Source organism: Chiloscyllium plagiosum, chromosome 1 (genome assembly GCF_004010195.1).
Source record: "Chiloscyllium plagiosum isolate BGI_BamShark_2017 chromosome 1, ASM401019v2, whole genome shotgun sequence".
NCBI classification, from domain to species: domain Eukaryota; kingdom Metazoa; phylum Chordata; class Chondrichthyes; order Orectolobiformes; family Hemiscylliidae; genus Chiloscyllium; species Chiloscyllium plagiosum.
The window spans coordinates 51,586,462-51,606,509 of NC_057710.1; the positions used below are offsets into that span (position 1 = coordinate 51,586,462).

The 20,048-nt window shown below is 41.6% G+C and overlaps 1 protein-coding gene across 2 annotated transcripts in view; it reads right to left on the reverse strand.

Moving 5' to 3' along the window:
• Positions 1 to 9,506, reverse strand: part of slc14a2 (solute carrier family 14 member 2) — a 118,117-nt gene extending 108,611 nt beyond the window's left edge. Inside the window, exon 1 of one of the 2 annotated variants that reach the window (XM_043686191.1) lies at positions 9,324 to 9,499. The gene's annotated coding sequence lies outside the window, so the exon portion shown is untranslated. Of the gene's footprint in view, positions 1 to 9,323 lie in introns of both variants that reach the window. The other variant, XM_043686250.1, reaches the window with a different exon arrangement.
• Between the last annotated feature and the right edge of the window lie 10,542 nt (positions 9,507 to 20,048).

Here is a 20,048-nt window from a genome sequence, read left to right on the forward strand (position 1 = left end):
GTCTTCCGGCACCTCACCTGTGACTATCGATGATACAAATATCTCAGCAACAGGCCCAGCAGTCACTTCTCTAGCTTCCCACAGAGCTCTCGGGTACACCTGATCGGGTCCTGGGGATTTATCCACTTTTAACCGTTTCAAGACATCCAGCCCTTCCTCCTCTGTAATCTGGACATTTTGCAAGATGTCACCATCTATTTTCCTACAGTTCTTTCAATGTTTAGTCTAATTAACATATAGATTCCATACAATGCTTATTATCTCTCCAGTTCTAACTTAAACGAGATCTTTAGTTTGGTAAAACAAAGGAACATAAATCTGAGCAAAGAATTACTTCTCTGCTTCCTTAATTAATGTCGTCGAGCTTCAGTTGTCAGGGCTCACTGTGTGCCAATCCTCCCCTTCGACCACTCCTTGTTGTATAAAAGACCAAAACAACATCTTGCTGCTGACTGTGTTGAATTCCAGAGTTCACTCTTCCATTAAATTTAACACTTAGAATTTCCACACTCTCAAAATTCCTGACCTCAGTACTCTATTGAAGCTGTACTCTGTTGAACTGGCCTCTGTGCTATTTCACGTACATATTGGGTGGTGGTTGTAAAGGAAAGTCATGTTTATTACAGTGCATTTTTGCAAGTTATAAGTGGGAAATCTCCACTTGCCTTTTCTTTTATTCATTCACGTGGTGTGGACATTGCTGACAAGTTCAGCATTTATTGTCCATCCCTAATTGACCAGAGGGCTGTTAAGTGTCAACTACATTGCTGTGGATCTGCAGTCACATGCTGGCCAGATCAGGTAAAGACAGAAGTTTCTTTTCCAAAAGCATATTGTTATTGACTTGGTATGGTTGTTAAATATTATACATCACTGGGTTGCCAGACATATATTTGTGGAGTCCAACACAGAAACAGCCCCTTCAGTCCAACTCCTCCATGCCGACTAAGTTTCCCAAACTAAATTAGTTCCAGTTAGAGTCATAGAGTCATAGAGATGTACAGCATGGAAACAGACCCTTCGGTCCAACTCATTCACGTTGACCAGATATCCCAACCTAATCTGGTCCCATTTGCCAGCACTTGGCCCATATCCCTCCAATCCCTTCCTATTCATATAGCCATCCAGATGCCTTTTAAATGCTGTAATTGTACCAACCTCCACACTTCCTCTGGCAGCTCATTCTGTACACGCATCATCCTCTGTATGAAAAAGTTGCCCCTTAGGTCTGTTTTATATCTTTCCCCTTTCAAACTAAACCTATTCCCTCTAGTTCTGGACTCCCCCACCCCAGGGAAAAGACCTTGTCTATTTATCCTATCCATGCCCCTCATGATTTTATAAACCTCTATAAGGTCACCCCTCAGACTCCAACCGTACGGGGAAAGCAGCCCCAGCCAACTCAGCCTCTACCTATAGCTCAAATCCTCCAACCCGGCAACATCCTTGTAAATCTTTTCTGAACTCTTACAAGTTTCACAACATCCTTCCAATAGTAAGGAGACCAGAATTGCACGCAATATTTCAAACGTGGCTTGACCAATGTCCTGCAGAGCCGCAATGTGACCTTCCAGTACTCTGACCAATCAAGGAAAACGTGCCAAGACACCGTCTTCACAATCCTATTTACCTGTGACTCGACTTTCAATTGCCTGTATTTGGTTCATATCTCTCCAAACCTTTCCTATTCATGTACCTGTCCAAATTTCTTTTAAATGTTATAACTGAACCGACATCTACCATTTCCTTTGCCAGTTCATTCCACATATGAACCATCATCTGTGTGAAAGAGTTGACCCTCAGGTCCATTTTAAATATTCCTTCTCTCTCCTTAAAAATATGTCCCCTAGTTTTGACTCTGTCTCTCCAGGGAAAAGACCTTTGCTATTCACCTTATTTATGCCCATATGATTTCATAAACCTCTGTGAAGTCATACCTCAATCCCCTACTATTCAGTGAAAAAGTCCCAGTCTATCAGTCTATTCTTTTGCTCAAATCCTCCATTCCTGCCAACATCCTGGTAATTTTTTTCTGAAACCGCTCCAATTTAATAATATCTTTCCCATTACAGGGAGTCCAGAACTGTACACAGAGTTTCAAAAGTTGCCTTGCGAATGTTCTGTATCACCTCAACATGATGGGACAACTCCTATACTAGTGGTCTGAGCAATGAAGGCAAGAGTGTTAACCACCCTGTCTACTTGCAATGCAACTTTCAAAGGACTATATACCTGAACCCCAGATGTCTCTGTTCAACAACATTACCCAGGGGCCTACTATAAAGTGTTTAAGTCCTACCATTGTTTGTCATACCAAAATGCAATACCTCATATTTATCCACATTAAACTCCATCAGCCACTCCTCAACCCACTGGCTCAATTGATCAAGATTCCTTTGTAATCTTAGATCATCTCCTTTACTGTCAACTACACCGACAATTTTGATGTCATCTGCAAGCTTATAAGCCATGCCTCCTAAATTCTCACCCAAATTGTTTGTTTTTAACGTTAATTGCCATACTCACCTTATTCCAATGCAAATGAGGATCATCCTTACTTGCAATTACTAAAGGAGTGACTGCACTTCCAGTGTCTGGCTGACAGTGTTAGAACAGGTTGATATTATTACTCATCTTCGAACTTAGGATTCACAATATCTTATCTTTCAAGTGAGACTTCCTGGCTCTTTGTACAAAGCTTTCTTTACCATTAGTAAAAGTAAAAATACTTTTCAAAAAGGACTGCTGTTCTGAGATTATTCATGCAGACATTTAGGCCAGATATTTGGACTTTCTTTAGGTATTACAAAGAATTTTGTACTTCCTTTTGCTTTGCATTGCCCTTGGGACTCAAAATATTTTGAGATAACTGAGGTAGAATTAGAGGACTGAAAAATGGCTTCCCAATGAGAATACCATTTCAAGTATTCCATTTGCTCATGAAAGAACAGGACTAACAAGAGATTGCAGCAATGTTAAATAAATCAGTGTACAACAGAAAGCAAACACAGAGAATTCTGGTCTGGCAGCATTTATCGAGAGAGACAGTTAATATTTTGAGTTTGACATGGCTGTTCTACAGAACTGAGAACCCAGAACCAGGCAACTCAATATATTCGATTTTTTAGTATTCTAGTATGGATTACTAAGAGGACCATAATTCGTTTATGAATTGCTGCATTCCCACAGGCTGTAGGGTATATCCTCCATCTATTTACATGTCACCAAAGGTACAGTCCATATTGATATAGAGTCATAGATGTACAACATGGAAACGGATCCTTCAGTCCAACTCATTGGTGCCGACCAGATATCTTAATCTAATCTAGTCCCATTTACTAGCAATTGGCCGATATCCCTCTAAATCCTTCCTATTCAAAGACCTCTATTCAGATACCTATCAACCTGCGACTCTACTTTCAAGGAGCTGGGAACCTGCACTACAAGGTCTCTTTGTTCAGCAACACTCCCCAGGACATTACCATTAAGTGTATAAGTGCTGTTCTGATTTGCTTTTGCAAAATGCAGCACCTTACCTTTATCTAAATTAAACTCTGTCTGCCACTACTCAGCCCATTGGCCCATCTAGATTTTAGATTTAGATTTCGAATCCCTACAATGTGGAAACAGGCACTTCAGCCCAATAAGTTCACACCGACCCTCCAAAGAGTGACCCACCCAGACCCATTCTCCTACCCTATATTTACCCTTGACTAATGCACATAACCTACGCATCCCTGAACACTCTGAGCAATTTAGCAGGGCCATTTCACCTAGCCTGTACATCTTTGGATTGTGGGAGGATGGGAGCAAACCCTACACAGACAGTTGCTGGAGACTGGAATCAAACTCGGGTCCCTGGTGCTGTGAGGCAGCAGTGCTAACCACTGAGCCATCGTCCTGTCCATTGTACTCTGAGGTAAGCTTCTTCGCTGTCCACTACACCTCCGAGTTTGGTATCATCTGCAACTAACATACTAACCATCCCTCCTATGTTCACATTCAAATCATGTTTATAAATGATGAAAAGCAGTTGACCCAGCACCAATCCTCGTGGCGCACAATGGTCATAGGCCTCCAGTCTGAAAGGCAACCCTTCATCACCACCTCTGTCTTCTACCTTTGAGCCAGTTCTGTATCCAAATAGTTAGTTCTCCCTGTATTCCATGAGATCTAATCTTGCTAACCAGTCTACCATGAGGAACCTTGTTGAACACCTTACTGAAGCTCACATAGATCACATCTACCGCTCTGCCCTCATCAATCCTCTTCATTATTTCTTCAAAAAATCAAACAAATTCGTGAGACATGATTTCCCATGCACAAATCCATGTGTACTATCTCTAATCAGTCCTTGCCTCCCAAACACATGTAAATCCTGTCCCTCAGGATTCCCGCCAAAAACCTGCCCACCACCAATATCACACTTGCTGGTCTATAGTTCTCTGGCTTTTCCTTACCACCTTTTCTTAAACAGTAGCACCACGTTAGCCAACTTCCAGTGTTCTAGCACCTCACCTGTGACTATCGATGATACAAATATCTCAGCAAGGGGCCTAGCAAGCACTTACCTAACTTTCCACAGAGTTTAAGGGTACCCCTGATCAGATCCTCAGGATTTAATCACCTTTATGTATTTTAAAATATCCAGCACCTCCTTCTCTGTAATATGGACATTTTTTCAAGATGTCACCATCTATTTCCCCATATTCTATATCTTCATTGTCCTTCTCCACAGCAAGCACTGAAGCAAATCATTTGTTTAGTATCTCCCCTATCTTCTGCGGTTCCACATATAGGCTGCCTTGCTGATCTTTGAGGGACCCTCTTCTCTCCTGAGTTACCTTTTGTCCTTAATGTATTTATAAATTCCCTTTGGATTCTCCTTACCCGTATTTACCAAAGCTGTCTCGTGCCCCATTTTTACCCTCCTGATTTCCCTCTTAAGTATACTTCTACTGCCTTATATTCTTCTGAGGATTCACTTGATCTCTGCTATCTATACCTACATATACTTCCTTCTTTTACTTAACCAAAACCTCTTCTTTTCTAGTCATCCAGCATTCCTTACACCTACCAGCCTTTCCTTTCACCCGAACAGGATTATACTGTGTCTGGACTCTCGTTATCTCACTTTTGAAGGCTTCCCATTTTCCAGCCTTCCCTTTACATGTGAACATCTACCCCCAATCAGCTTTTGAAAGTTCTTGTTTAATACTGTAAAATTTAGCCTTCCTCCAATTTAGAGCTTCAACTTTTAGATCTGATCTATCCTTGTCCTTCATTAATTGAAAACGAATAGAATTATGGTTGCTGGCCCCCGATGTGCTCCCCCACTGACACCTACCCTGCCGTATTTCCCAAAAGGAAGTAAAGTTTAGCATCTTCTCTGGTAGGTACATCCACAAACTGAATCAGAAAGTTTTCTTGTACACACTTAACAAATTCTGCTTCACCTGAACCCTTAACACTATGGCAGTCCCAGCCTATGTTTGGAAAGTTAAAATCACCTACCATAATCCTCTTATTCTTACAATCCCAATAAGGTGATCATCCTTTCTTATTTCTCAGTTCCATATCTGCCACAAATTCACCTGCACCTCCCCACACATCATCTATTGCATCCGCTGCACCCGATGTGGCCTCCTCTATATTGGGGAGACAGGCCGCCTACTTGCGGAACGTTTCAGAGAACACCTCTGGGACACCCGGACCAACCATGCAATCTTCTTCCTGACCTCTCCGCCCCCACCCCACTCCGGCCTATCACCCTCACCTTGACCTCTTTCCACCTATCGCATTTCCAACGCCCCTCCCCCAAGTCCCTCCTCCTACCTTTAATCTTAGCCTGCTGGACACACTTTCCTCATTCCTGAAGAAGGGCTTATGCCCGAAACATCGATTCTCCTGTTCCTTGGATGCTGTCTGACCTGCTGCGCTTTTCCAGCAACACATTTTCAGCTCTATTTCTCAGTTCCACCCAAATAACTTCCCTGAATGTATTTCCAGGAATATCCTCCCTCAGTACAGCTGTAATGCTATCCCTTGACAAAAAAGCCACTCCCCCTCCTCTCCTGCCTCCCTTTCTATCCTTCCTGTAGTATTTGTATCCTGGAACGTTAAGCTGCCAGTCCTGCCCATCCCTCAGTCATACTTCTGTAATCGCTATGATATCCCAGTCCCATGTTCCGAATATGCCCTGAGTTCATCTGCCTTCCCTGTTAGGCCCCTTGCATTGAAATAAATGTAGTTCAATTCATCAGTCCAACCTTGTTCTTTGTTTTGTTCCTGCCTGCCCTGACTGATTGACTCGCTCCCTTTCCCAACTGTACCAGTCTCAATCTCTTTCCTCACTATCTCCTTGGGTCCCACCCACCCACCTTATTAGTTTAAATTCTCCCAAGCAGCTCTAGCAAATCTCCCAGCCAGTATGTTGTTCCCCTTCCAATTCAGGTGCAATCTGTCCTTCTTGTACAGGTCTCTTCTATCCCAGAAGAGATTCCAATGATCCAAAAAGGTGAACCTTTCTCCCCTGTACCAGCTCCTCAGCGACATATTCATCTGCTCTATCCTCCTATTTCTACCCTCAATAACTTGTAGTGCTGGGAGTAATCCAGATATTACTACCCTTGAGGACCTTCTTTTTAAATTCCTGCCTAACTTTCTATATTCTCCCTTCAGAATCATAAACTTCCTTTCCTATGTCGTTAGTTCCAATGTGTACAATGACCTCCTGCTGTTCCCTCTCCCCCTTGAGAATATTCTGCCCTCTCTCTGAGACATCCTTGATCCTGGCACCAGGGAGGCAACACACCATTCTGATTTCTTGCTGGCCGCAGAAACATCTGTATGTGCCTCTATCTAGAGAGTCCCTTATCACAAGTGATTCCTTGGAACCCTCATTACATTAGAGCCTTTCTTGTACCAGAAACTTGGCTGTTCCTGCTACATTTCCTGGACTGTCCATCACCCCCTATGTTTTCCAAAACAGCATATTGTTTGAGATGGGGAGAGCCACAGGAGACTCCTGCACTACCTTCCTCCCTCTTCTACTTTCCCTGAAGTTAACCCATCTACCTGACTGTATCTGCAGTTTTTCTCCCTTCCTATAACTGCCATCTATTACATTCCATCATCCAGCTCCTGTAAATTCCTTATTGCCTCGAACTGCTGCTCCAACCAATCCATGCGATCTGATGGGATATGCAACCAAACATACTTCTGACAGATGTAATCATCAGAAAGAGCGGCACGGTGGCTCAGTGGTTAGCACTGCTGCCTCACAGCACCAGGATCCTAGGTTAGATTCCAGCCTCGGGTGACTGTCTGTGTGGAGTTTGCACGTTCTCCCTGTATCTGTGTGGGCTTCCTCCGGGTGCTCCAGTTTCTTCCAACAGTCCAAAAATGTGCAGGTGCTCCGGTTTCCTCCCACAGTCCAAAGATGTGCAGGTTATGGCCATGCTAAATTGCCCATAGTGTTAGGTGCATTAGTGAGAGGGAAATGGGTCTGGGTGGGTTACTCTTCGGAGGTCGGTGGTTGGTCCGAAGGGCCTGTTTCCGCACTGTAGGGAATCTAATAAAGTAACATGGAAACACTCCCTAATCTCCCATAGCTGATAGGAAGAGCACATCACTCTACTAAAGGCTACCTTTGCACCTTAACAATCTACAGAAAATTGCACAGTCAACTGCTCTAAAGAAATTTGCTCCAGGCTAACTTGGTATCTATGTTTTATATTTTAAAAGTTAAATCAAGAGACAGATCTCAATAAAACATATTATCAAGAAAGAACCCATTGTACTCACCACTGTAGATTTACAGCAAGGTTACACACAAAAACTATGCACTTATCTGCTCCTGTGCTGTGAGATTTCTCACACAGATTCCTCAAAAGTCATGATTTGGAGGTGCTAGTGTTGGACTGGAGTGTACAAAGTTAAAAATCACACAACACCAGGTTATTGTCGAACTGGATTTCGGAGCACTGCTCTTTCATCAGCTGGTTCATCACCTGATGAAGGTGCAACTCTCCAAAAGCTACTGCTTCCAAATAAACCTGTTGGACTATAACCTGGTGTTGTGTGATTTTTAACTTTGTCCTCCGAGGTCAGCTGTGAATTTTGCTGTCAGTGTTTTCCTAGATGCACTCCGATGTTCAGAGATACTCAAACTGCAAAGGTAGTAACTGTGTAGATTCACTGCTGTCTCAGACAGCAGTGTAGGTTTCTTTCTCTGACCATATGGTCGCTGCCTTTGTCTTCCTCCTTTTTGAAGTGCTGTTGTTTTGATCTTTTCCACCCAAAGTTCCAAAATGGTGCAACAAGATATAAACCAGTAATTGCTGTTCCTGGAACGCGAGAAAAAAATACCTCCAACACCTAAAATACTTCAAAAAAGGAGCAGCTCTTACAGTCACAATTTTTTCCTGTTCCCCCATCTTGGATTACCCAGAATCCTATCAATCACCAAGTCTTTCATTTCATAAATCTGCAGTGATTTGTCCAATACCATACACAGCTCCTTGTACATGAATTCACAACATGAATTTAGGATATGATTTGGAGATGCCGGTGTTGGACTGGGGTGTACAAAGTTAAAAATCACACAACACCCTATCACCATTGTTAACAGTTAACCCGAGAATGCAACTTTAAAAAAAAGGTTTTGTGATTTACACATGAAAGAAGTGAAACTATCACTGTATTCTAACAGATGAAAGGCTTAACATACAATCAATTTTTCAATGTATAATTTGAGTTACATCACACTGCAAATTTTTGCTATAAATTCTGTGTTACGATCGAGCCCTCCACTATCACCTGATGAAGGAGCATCGCTCCGAAAGCTAGTGTGCTTCCAATTAAACCTGTTGGACTATAACCTGGTGTTATGTGATTTTTAACTCTGAATTTAGGATAGGCAGTGACATAACGGTAATGTCACTGGACTAGTAATTCATAAAACTCAAATTCGTGTTCTGGGGACATGGGTTCGAGGCAAATCATTGAGAGATTTGAACCAATATAAATCTGGAATAAAATGCTAGCCTAATGACAAAGCATGGCCCTTTATTGATTGTCATAAAACTCTATTTGCCACCCCTTTAGGGAAGGCAATCTGCTGTTCTTACCTGGTCGGGCCTACATATGACTCCAGAAACACAACAATATAACTAATTCTTAACTGTCCTCTAAAATAGCTCTAGCAAACTACACAGTTCAAGGACATTCAGGATGGATAACGAATACTGGCCTAGCCAGTAACATCTATGTCTCATGAACAAATTTTTAAAAAATGTTTGAGCTGTTGTGATACTTTGTACCTTCATCAGTTCAGTGACTTGATGATTGTTGAAGTTCACTTCTCCCAAAGAGTTATGTAGAATCACGAGTTCTGCAGAACAGTGCTTCAAGGATCATTAGAATTGAACTTTTTGGGAAGATTCTGATGCCTGAATAGACCCACGAGAGCATTACAGTTTCCACCCAGCACTGCTTGAGGCAGTTGTGAAGCACACAGCATTTGATGGTAGATATCTCAAAGGAAGTCAGAGAGCTTAAAACTCCTGATGTTGCAGACCAGGATTCTGAACAGCAGGAAACAGGAAGAGTGGAAATAATTGCTGGAAATTTGAAAGTTCATTTGGCACACATTCACAAATTGACAAAGCACTAGTGTTCAGAAGTGTCAACCATCATTATCAGTACATTCTCCATGATTTAACTAAAGTCCTTGCACCAAGCAATCAAATTCTATTTTAACCTATTTATAAAAGTGTTTTATTTTAATTATGCATACTCCTTGTTCAGTATCTCTTCTGTCTTATTCTAGCATTTCTTCAATGTGTCATGACAAGGTTTGCTGTTGAAAATGTAAGTGGCTGCTGAAAGATGGATGTGGTTTTTCTCTTGAGAATTTTTAAGGTGTAGGATAGACATGGAAAAAGCTGAGGGTAGAGCCTGACTGATGTGTCTAAGATTTATAAGGGCCTTAAACAGGATGGATAGGAAGCAACTGTCCCTTTAGTTGAACGGTCAATAATAAGGGGGCATAATTTTAAAGTGAAAGGCAGGAGGTTTAGAAAGGGTTTTAATGAATTTTCTTTTCACCAGAGGGTGGTGGGAATCTGGAATGCACTGCCTGGGAGGATAATGAAGCTAGGAAACTGGAAAGTGGGATTAATGTAAATAGGTCAGTAGGTATCATATTAAAGGGATGGAGATGACAGAGCATTGGAAGCCACAAGGTATTACAGGAGTGGGGGGTGGGGGGGTGGGGGTGGTCATTGATGGTCACGAGCACCATCCTGGTTTTGATCGTGAGACAGTGCAAAGTGATATTTGGTATTACTAAGCTTTTGGCCTGGCGCTCTCGGGGTACAGTGTGGTATCAGTTTCAGGACAGGGTTTAGTGCAATGCTATTGCCTGCTGCTGTTGAGGAAAGATGTGGCTTTCCTCTCCATCACTCTGTCAACCAGCATCTCCAACATGCCTCTTTTGACCATTTCCAGGGCAATCCTTCCCACTATGAATAGCAATTTCTTACTTGCAGTGTTTGAACTTGTGCAAAGCTGAGGTTTAAATATGGCACCAGCGGCAGAAAAATTGCAATGCCCCATAGCAGTGAGCATTTCTGCTTGTAGTGAATGCAAGATAGATTGACAGTAGTACCATGGTGGTGTGGTGCATAGTTAACAAAGTGAGCAGTGTAAATTTGAGAAAATGAGCTGAAGCTTGCAGAGAGAAACCATTCAACACTTGGCCAGATATTGGGAAAATTCAGGCCAAGAGACATTGAACTGAATTTTCACAGTAGGAGAAAGTGAGGACTGCAGATGCTGGGGATCAGAGTCAAAAAGTGTGGCACTGGAAAAGCACAGCCAGTCAGGTAGCGTCCAAGAAGCAGGAGAATCGATGTTTCGAGCATAAGCCCATGACACCATACCAGCCCAAATTTGCTCAATATCTGCCAATGTATTAATCGGAAATAAGGATTCAACTATATTCTAAATTGTCCAAAATACTCTACTGGTGAGCTTGATTCCTGCACAAAGCAAAATTGCTGAATCACCTACATATTCCATGATCTTTGTCTTAAAAGTCAGACTTGGAAAAAAATGGACAATATGTACACATTGAAGTTTGGGATGACATTGACTTTTGGCTTTTGACTTAGCATGAGCCATAGAGATTAGACAATGAGTAAATGCAAAAGAAATGACAGGTAATGTGACTTCTGAGAAGTTTAGAGAGTTAATTCAATATTGACCAATACAACAGCACTGTTGACCCACTACAAATGTGGACACTGTCAAGACTGAAAACAACAAATAGATGTACATTAAAACTATTGCATTCCATCTTAGTGAATAATGCAAATGGAATAAAGTAGGATGAAGGAAAATAATTTGGTGTGGTTTTTGTAAAGGTGACTAAAATGTAACAGTAATGGTTTCTGAGGATGCATCGACTTGGTTCAATAGACTTTGATTGAATAATTTGATATGTTACAATTGGCAGTGCTTTGCAGTGTAAGTTTAAGTTAAGTAGTGGGCACAAAAGTGAGCATCACTTCTTTTTGGGGGTGAGTCTGTTTCTCTCATGTAACAATCTGGTTCTCGGCTCATTACATATACATACACAAGGAGCATGGCAAATTACATGGTTGGGGGTGTTCCTGTTGTTACCTTCAGAGGTTGAAAGTCCTGGAATAGATTCTATTGAATTATTTATCTTCATTTTTCCTCCACTTAATTATTTTAGATCTACAATGTGATCCAAAGATGTGCAGGTTAGATGGATAGGCCAAGCTAAATTGCCTTGTTCTGGATCAGTGGTGCTGGAAGAGCACAGCAATTCAGGCAGCATCCGAGGACAGGCAAAATCGACGTTTCGGGCAAAAGCCCTTCATCGCTTTATTCCTGATGAAGGGCTTTTGCCCGAAACGTCGATTTTGCCTGTCCTCGGATGCTGCCTGAATTGCTGTGCTCTTCCAGCACCACTAATCCAGAATCTGGTTTCCAGCATCTGCAGTCATTGTTTTTACCTCCTAAATTGCCTTGTGTCTAGGGATGTGCAAGCTAGGTTGGTTAGCCATAGGAAATCTGGGGTTACAGGGTTAGGGTGAGGGGGCAAAGGTGGGATGCCCTTTGGAGGGTCAGTGCAGACTTGGGCTGAATGGCCTCTTTCTGCACTGTAGGAGTCCTATGATTCTCTGATGTCTGGTTATACACCCACATATGAGAAGAAAAGATTGCTTGCTCTGGACAATCCCTTCATAATTTTGGATATGTTCATTAAATCTTGCTTTAATTTTTTATGCTCCAGCAAAAAAATCTCACCTCTTCATTTAACTGAACTCTCTGATCCCTGTTGTCATTCTGACAAATCTTCTCTTTCCTTTTTCAAAGTCCTAGACATCTTTCCTAAAGTGTGATGTCCATAATTGCACCCAATACACCAGTTAAAACCAAAATATGATTGATACAGCTTTTGCATGACTTCTTGTTTATGTAGTCAATTTCTTCAAATCTAGGTAAAACCAAATATCCGTCACACATTTTAACTATTTTATCATCTTTCCTGCCACCTGCAAAAACCTGTGAATGATCATCTGCTGTTGCACCCATTGAAGATCATACTGTTAGAGTGATTTCATACTGTTACATTTTGATTTCACTGTCTCTTTATTTTGTTTCTTCTCAATATTATCACTTCATACTTATCTATCTGTGTCTGCCCATTTTGCCAGTATGTCTATGTCCTCCTGAAATCTTCCATTACCTTGCTCGCTACTTATTATTAGCCTAAGTTTTATATTATCCACAGCAGGTAAGGCAGCATCTGAGGAGCAGGAGAATCGATGTTTTGGGCCAGAGTCCTTCATCAGGAATCATTCTCCTGCTCCTTGGATGCTGCCGGACCTGCTGTGCTTTTCCAGCAACACACTCTCGACTCTGATCTCCAGCATCTGCAGACCTCACTTTCTCCATGTCATAAATGTCTAATTTCTGAAACTAAAAGTTACATTCTAACGAGAATATAGGGATCATGAACTATATATTCACAACACAATAAATTCACTGAGAAAAATGGTTATCATCAGACCCACACAATTCTCTCAGGACCAATACTTGGAGCTGAATTTAGATTAGATTCTCTACAATATGGAAACACACTATTTAGCCCAACAAGTCCACACTGACCCTCCAAAGAGTAGCTCACCCAGACCCATTTGCCTACCCTATATTTACCCCTGACTAATGCACCTAACACTATGGGCAATTTAGCATGGCCAATTTCCAGGTCGATGTGTTTGTTGGTGGAGTTTGTGGATGAATGCCATGCCTCTAGGAATTCCCTGGCTGTTCTCTGTCTGACTTGCCCTATGATAGTAGTGTTGTCCCAGTCGAATTCATGTTGCTTGTTGTCTACACATCTTTGTATTATAGGAGGAAACCAGAGCACCCAGAGGAAACCCACAGAAACACGGAGAATGTGTAAACTCCACATAGACAGTTGCTCGAGATGAGAATTGAACCAGAGTGCTGTGAGGCAGCAGTGCTAACCATTGAGCCACCATGTCACACATTTAATGGACAATCGTCTTAAAGTGTTCAAAGTTTAAGTATTTATTTTTAGGTTTGCAGGTCAAAATTGTTCCACCTACTTTTCTTCACCCTCAAGCATAAAGATACGTTCACTTTGGGTTCTTTGGTGCACGATTCAAAGTACAGTCTGTCTTGTAGAGTAATCGGCTGTAATGAGATTTTGAATTTACCTCTTTTTTTTTCCTATGTAAGTCATGTCAAGATGTAACTAAATGCAAAATTGTTGGAATTGCTCCCTGGCTGTCAAAGAGCTTTAGATATATTTGTATGAAAATTCAGAGAGGAGGCAAAAATAACTTCAAAATAGGATTATTAACAAGATATTTAAAAGTGTGCAGAATTCCCAGGTTAACAGGAAGCACAGAACAGGATTCTGTCCTTAACAAAAATTACTATTAATTACAAGTAAATAGATTTGAGCCACAGAGAAAGCATTCTGAGCCATTGCTACCTAACCCTACTAATTAAAACTCTAGCCCACTTATAAAACCCTTCTGTACACACACATGGAGCTAGAGATAGACTGAGAAAAAATGATGGGTGTTACAAGCAGAGGGAAAACTTGGAAGGCAGTTGAATGGTTGTTGGTTTGTTGAGATGATCCTTTTGCAGTTCAGAATACAACTTCTCAATCTTCCTCCTCTGGGTCCTTTCACTTATTTGCAGATATGGAGGTGCCGGTGTTGGACTGGGGTGGACAAAGTTAAAAATCAGACAACATCAGTTTCTAGTCCAATAGATTTCTTTGGAAGTATAAGTTTTCAGAGTGCTAGCTTTCACAGCTAGCTAGTGAGGCAGCATCACTCACACAGAATTTATAGTAAAAGATCAAAGTGTCATACAACTGATGCGATGTATTGAACAAACCTAGATTGTTGTTAGGTCTTTAATCACTTAGAATGGATTGCATGTTTCAGTTCATTAATATGTAAATCCCAGAATTTATTTAAAGTCACATTCCTGAGATAACAACGTTTTATCAGTGTAAAAAAAAGGTTACGTCCCAGCTCAGACAATGCATTAAAGGTGTGAAGTTAGAGTCTGATTTATTCCAACCTTGACTCAGACTCATTCTATTTCCAAAGTAGGAATTTATAAAATGTCACACGGACTGACTGCCTACAGATTCCGTGCTTTTTGAACAAAATTGAGTGTATCTGCAAATGTAAATCTGTAAATGCAAACTCACCCCAAAGATGTGTGTGTGTGTATATGTGTGTGTGTGTGTGTCAGAGTATATGCCTGTCAGAGGGTATGCACATGAGTGTGTTTGTGTGTGTCAGAGTATATGCCTGTCAGAGCGTATGCACATGAATGTGTGTGTGTTTGTGTGTGTATATATGCCTGTCAGAGGGTATGCACATGAGTGTATGTGTGCGTCTGAGCAAGAGCAGATAACCTCACGATGCTACACTTCTCTGGCTTCCACCCTAAATATATTAAAATAGCTATCCCTTGCAGATAAGCCCTACACTTACACAGGATCTGTTCAGATGAGGAGGGATGCAACGGACACCTGAGGGTGCTGAAGGACGCCCTCATAAGAACAGGGTACAATGCTCAACTCATCATTGCCAGCTCCAACATGCCACAGTGAGAAACCGTAATGACCTCCTCAGGGGACAGACACTGGACATAACTGATAGGTTGTTCAGTCCTTTCCAGGATTGGAGAAATGCACCATGTTCTTTGCGCCTGCAACACATTATTGATGAGAATGAGCACCTCACCAAGATCTTCCATATGCATCCACTTCTCTCCTTTAGCAAACTGCCAGATCATTGTTCACAGCAAACTACTGTAAGACGTGTCAGTGTCGACATGGATACTACCATTACACATGGGGACACCACCCACCATGTACACAGCAGATAATCATGTGACTTGGCTAACATTGCCTATCTCATACGCTCACAAGGTTGGCCCAAGGCATAGCATATTGGCGAGACCAAGCAGATGCTATGACAACAGCTGAATGGACACTGCACAACAATTGCCAGACAGGGATGTTCCTTCCTAGTTGGGAAACACTTCAGTGGTCAAGGACATTCGACCTCGGATCTTCGGATGACTGTGTTCCAAGCTGGACTTTGGGATATGCAACAACACAGAGTGGTAGTGCAGAGGGTGATAGTCAAATTTGGAATCCACGAGGATGGCCTTAACTGGGATCTTGGATCATGTCACACTACAGGTGACCCCACTACACTATACACACACATACACACACGCTGTTACACACTCACACACTCATACAGACCCTCTCTCATACACATGGTCTCTCTCAGACACACACATACTTTTATTTGCGCAGGCCCTCTCACAGGCATATACTCATGCATGCGCAGACACACACACTCTCACATGCTCACACACACCAACAAATTGTCTCCATCTTTCCGACATACACAAACATCCTCTCTGTCTCTCTGTCTGTCTCTCTCTCTCTCTCTCTTACACACACACTCACACCCCCTCACATGCATACACACACACATATAGGTCTATGGGGTAAATTTGCATTTACAGATTTGTATTTTACACATACATTCTATTTTGTTCAAAAAGCACACATTCTGTAGGCAGTCAATCCATGTGACATTTTATAAATTCCTACTTTGGAAATAAAATGAGTCTGACTCAAGGTTGGAATACGGACAGAATCTAACCTCACACCTTTAATGCATTGTCTGACCTGAGATGTTACTTTTTTTATACTGATAAAACCTTAAGTTATCTCAGGAATAAGACTTGAAAGAAGTTCTAAGATTTACATATTAATGAATTGAAACCTGCAACACATTAAAAGACTTAACAACAATCTAGGTTTGTTCAATATATCTCATCAGTTGTATGACATTTTGATCTTTTACTATAAATTCTGTTTCCTATGATCTTGCCCCACTAACTACCTGATGAAGCTGCAGTGCTCCAAAAGCTTGTATTTCCAAATAAACATGATGGACTATAACCTGGTGTTGTGTGATTTTTAACTCTAATTGACAGGAAGCATAGAGTGACTGGTTCACCCTTTTAAGTCTCAAATGTATTAATTATGTCACCGCTTATAACAATTAATTAGCAGAAATAAACTGGTTAGCTTAAGGTTTTATTGCCCCAAATATTTACATCCCTATTCAGCCACCTGGGATCCAATCACACAATTGTTTACAAGCAGGCGGCCTTTGTCATTGATAACTGGTCACCATCTCGCAGATCAATCAGTTACTTGTTTCTGGCCAAATCTCCATTCATATACAAGCCCCTGGCTCCAGCACATCTGCAAGTAGGCTTTCTTCATTGTTTAAACCAGTAGTTGTGTAAACAGCATTTGAAATAAGTGTCATATAACTTGTTTTTAAAAAGTACAGCAGTCTTCCATTAATCTTTGGATTTTGAACCAGTCCTTTTCCCATTTCAGTCCCCAGTTATAAAAAAATACAGAAAACTAAAAAAATGTGGTTTTTATTCTGCAACCTACTGACCAGAATGTAGAAACTCTAGGTAAAAATATATAAAAAGAGATTTGCAAGGAATTAGCTCATTTTTACAACTCCAACTACTAAAAATAAATGCTAGCCAACCTTAAAAAATGTTGGTACGGCTCACAAACAGCGCCACTTTAGAAAAATCAAAATATTGTGGATTTTGGAAATCTGAAAACAGCACAGAAAATGCTGGAGAAATTCAACAGTCTGGCAACATCTGTGGAGGCAAGAAGTGTTGCACTGTCATTTACTAAAATAGCAAAGACGTATGTGCTTATTTTATTTAAACATCTCCTTGTATTGTCTTGAATTTTAAGCGTTGTCCAGATAAAAAAACAATTTTTACCAAGATGTTCTAAATTCATGTTTATTCTGTGGTTCCACTTCCTCCCTTGAAATTTTCCTTGCTTTTGTCTCTAAAAATAGAAGCTGAGAAAAGCTAGAAAATCCCAACATCAATAAAAAAAATTAATGATCATTAAAGCTTGCATCAACGTTGTTAGAAATTTAAACATGTAGGCAAAATAGATGAGATCAGGATTATACAGATCACAAAGTTAATGTAAAATATAAGAACATTGAGAAAATAAAGAGATTCCAGGAGCTTTGATAGGCATTTACTTGGAATGTACCAGGCAGCCAGGAAGTGAGATGTTCGGAACTGATTCTTTGTGTCTTTGTTTATGGAAATAGATGTTGATACTTTCCTGGAAGCACGTATTGAGTTTCTGTGAAATAAAGGAGAAATTTCAAGGGCAATAGTAATTACTAATAAAGGAGTGAGAGAAACACTGAAAATATTACAAGAGCTTTAGAGCTGTGGGCCAAGGGACCTGCATTCAAATATAGTTGAGGAAATGGCAAACTAAATTGGTCAGGACTTGAAGGGAATCATTATAATTGGAACTTCACATACAGAATGCAACAAAAGGATTGAGACAGTTTCAGGAAAAACTGAAAGAACTGTGAATGCTGGAAATATGAAACAGAAATTGCTGGAAAATCTCAGCAGGTCTGGCAGCATCTGTGGAGGGAAATCAGAGTTAACATTTTGGGCCCAGTCACCCTTCCTCAAAACTAATAGTAGCTGGAAAAGATTGTTTTTTATACAGAAGATGGAGTGAGAGAGGGGGGAAGGAGTAAATGATAAGTGGAGATAGAGCCCAGAGAGAAACACAGTTGGACAGACAAGCAAGTGGGTAAAGGTCAGCTTGGGACAATGAATAGCTGCTATTGGGGGTTCTTAATGGCTGACAATGGGTTGTGTATGTTAGCAACTCATATAATGTCAAAAGCTGGTGTTTGGAGGTTGGGGTAAGGACATGGGAGAAGATGCTCAGGTCCTAAAATTATTGAACTTGATATTAAGTCTAGAATGCTGTAGAGTTCCCAAGCGGAAAATAAGTTACTGTTCTTCTAGCTTACACTGAGCTTCACTGGAGCACTGCAGCAAGCCTGAGACAGAGAAGTTGGCCAAAAGAACATGGTGGTGTGTTGAAAGTGGCAAACCCCCTGGAAGCTGGGGGTCTTTTTTTTGGACAGAACGTATGTTTTCTGCAAAGCGATCACCCAGTCTGCACTTCATTTCCCCAACGTAAAAAAGACCACACTGTGAGCAGTGAATACAGTAGACTAGATTGAGTGAAGTGCAGGTAAAATGCTTCTTCACCTAGAAGGTGCAAATGTAGGGGAAGGTGCCATGGGGCTGTGGGGGACACATTGGGAGTGAAGGAGGAGTGGACCAGAGTGTCCTGGAGGGAATGGTTCCTGTGGAAGGCTGACAGGTTTGTTGCAGTATTAGGACTTGACGCACCTTCTTACCCCAAACCTGACACACTAGGGTTTCACATGAGCTGCTACCATACACAGCCCATTGTCAGCTACTCATAGCCTCCATTAGTGGTTATTCATTCTTCCAGACTGACCTTTAACTACTTCTTTGTCTATCCAACTGCATATCTCTCTCTTTGGGTTCTATCTAAAGGACACCAGGGAGCAGCAGATCTTGTTGTGATACATGAGTGTACAGTATAAGTTACTTACTTTTAGGTCTGGCGTTCTTCAGTTCCTGGAGGCAGTCAGAGAGGTCACAAGGTCACATTTTTGAGCAGTTGCTTTACCTGAAACACTACTCGGGTAATGTCTCCCACCCATCCTCCTCCTCTAACCCAAAAAAACGTCTGTGTATTGGTTGGTAAGGTGACAAGTGTTTTCTTTCGTGTTTCATTTTTTCAATGGTCTATTTGGGAATTTGGAATAGGGAGAATGGAGATTAGGGAATTTGAATGTTCCTCCTGCAGTATGTGGGAGGTAAGAGTTGCCTCAAGTGTCCCTGCTGACTTCATTTGTGGGAAGTGCACCTAACTCCGTGTTAGGGAACTGGAGCTGGAGCTGGATGAACTTTGGATCATTCAGGAGGTAGAGGGCGTTATTTAGAGGAATTACAGGGAGTTAGTTACTCCACAACCACATAAAGAAGGTAGATGGGTTACCGTCAGGGGTAGGAAAGGGAATCGGCAGACAGTGCAGGGATCTCCTATGCTGGATTTATTGTTTTGGATACTGTTGAGGGGGGAGCGACTTAACAGGGGAAGCAATGGGGCACAGGTCTCTGGCGCAGAGTCTGTCCCTGTTGCTCAGAGGAGAAGGGGAAGAGGAGCAGAGCTTTAGTCACTGGGGACTCCATAGTTAGGGGGACAGATAGGAGGTTTTGTAGGAATGAGAGACCCATAATTAGTGTGTTGCCTCCCCTGTATCAGGGTTCGTGATGTCTCTGATCGTGTTTCTGGGATAGAACATAGAACATAGAACAATACAGCACAGAACAGGCCCTTTGGCCCACGATGTTGTGCCGAACATTTGTCCTAGCTTAAGCACCCATCCATGTACCTGTCCAATTGCCGCTTAAAGGTCGCCAATGATTCTGACTCTGCCACTCCCACAGGCAGC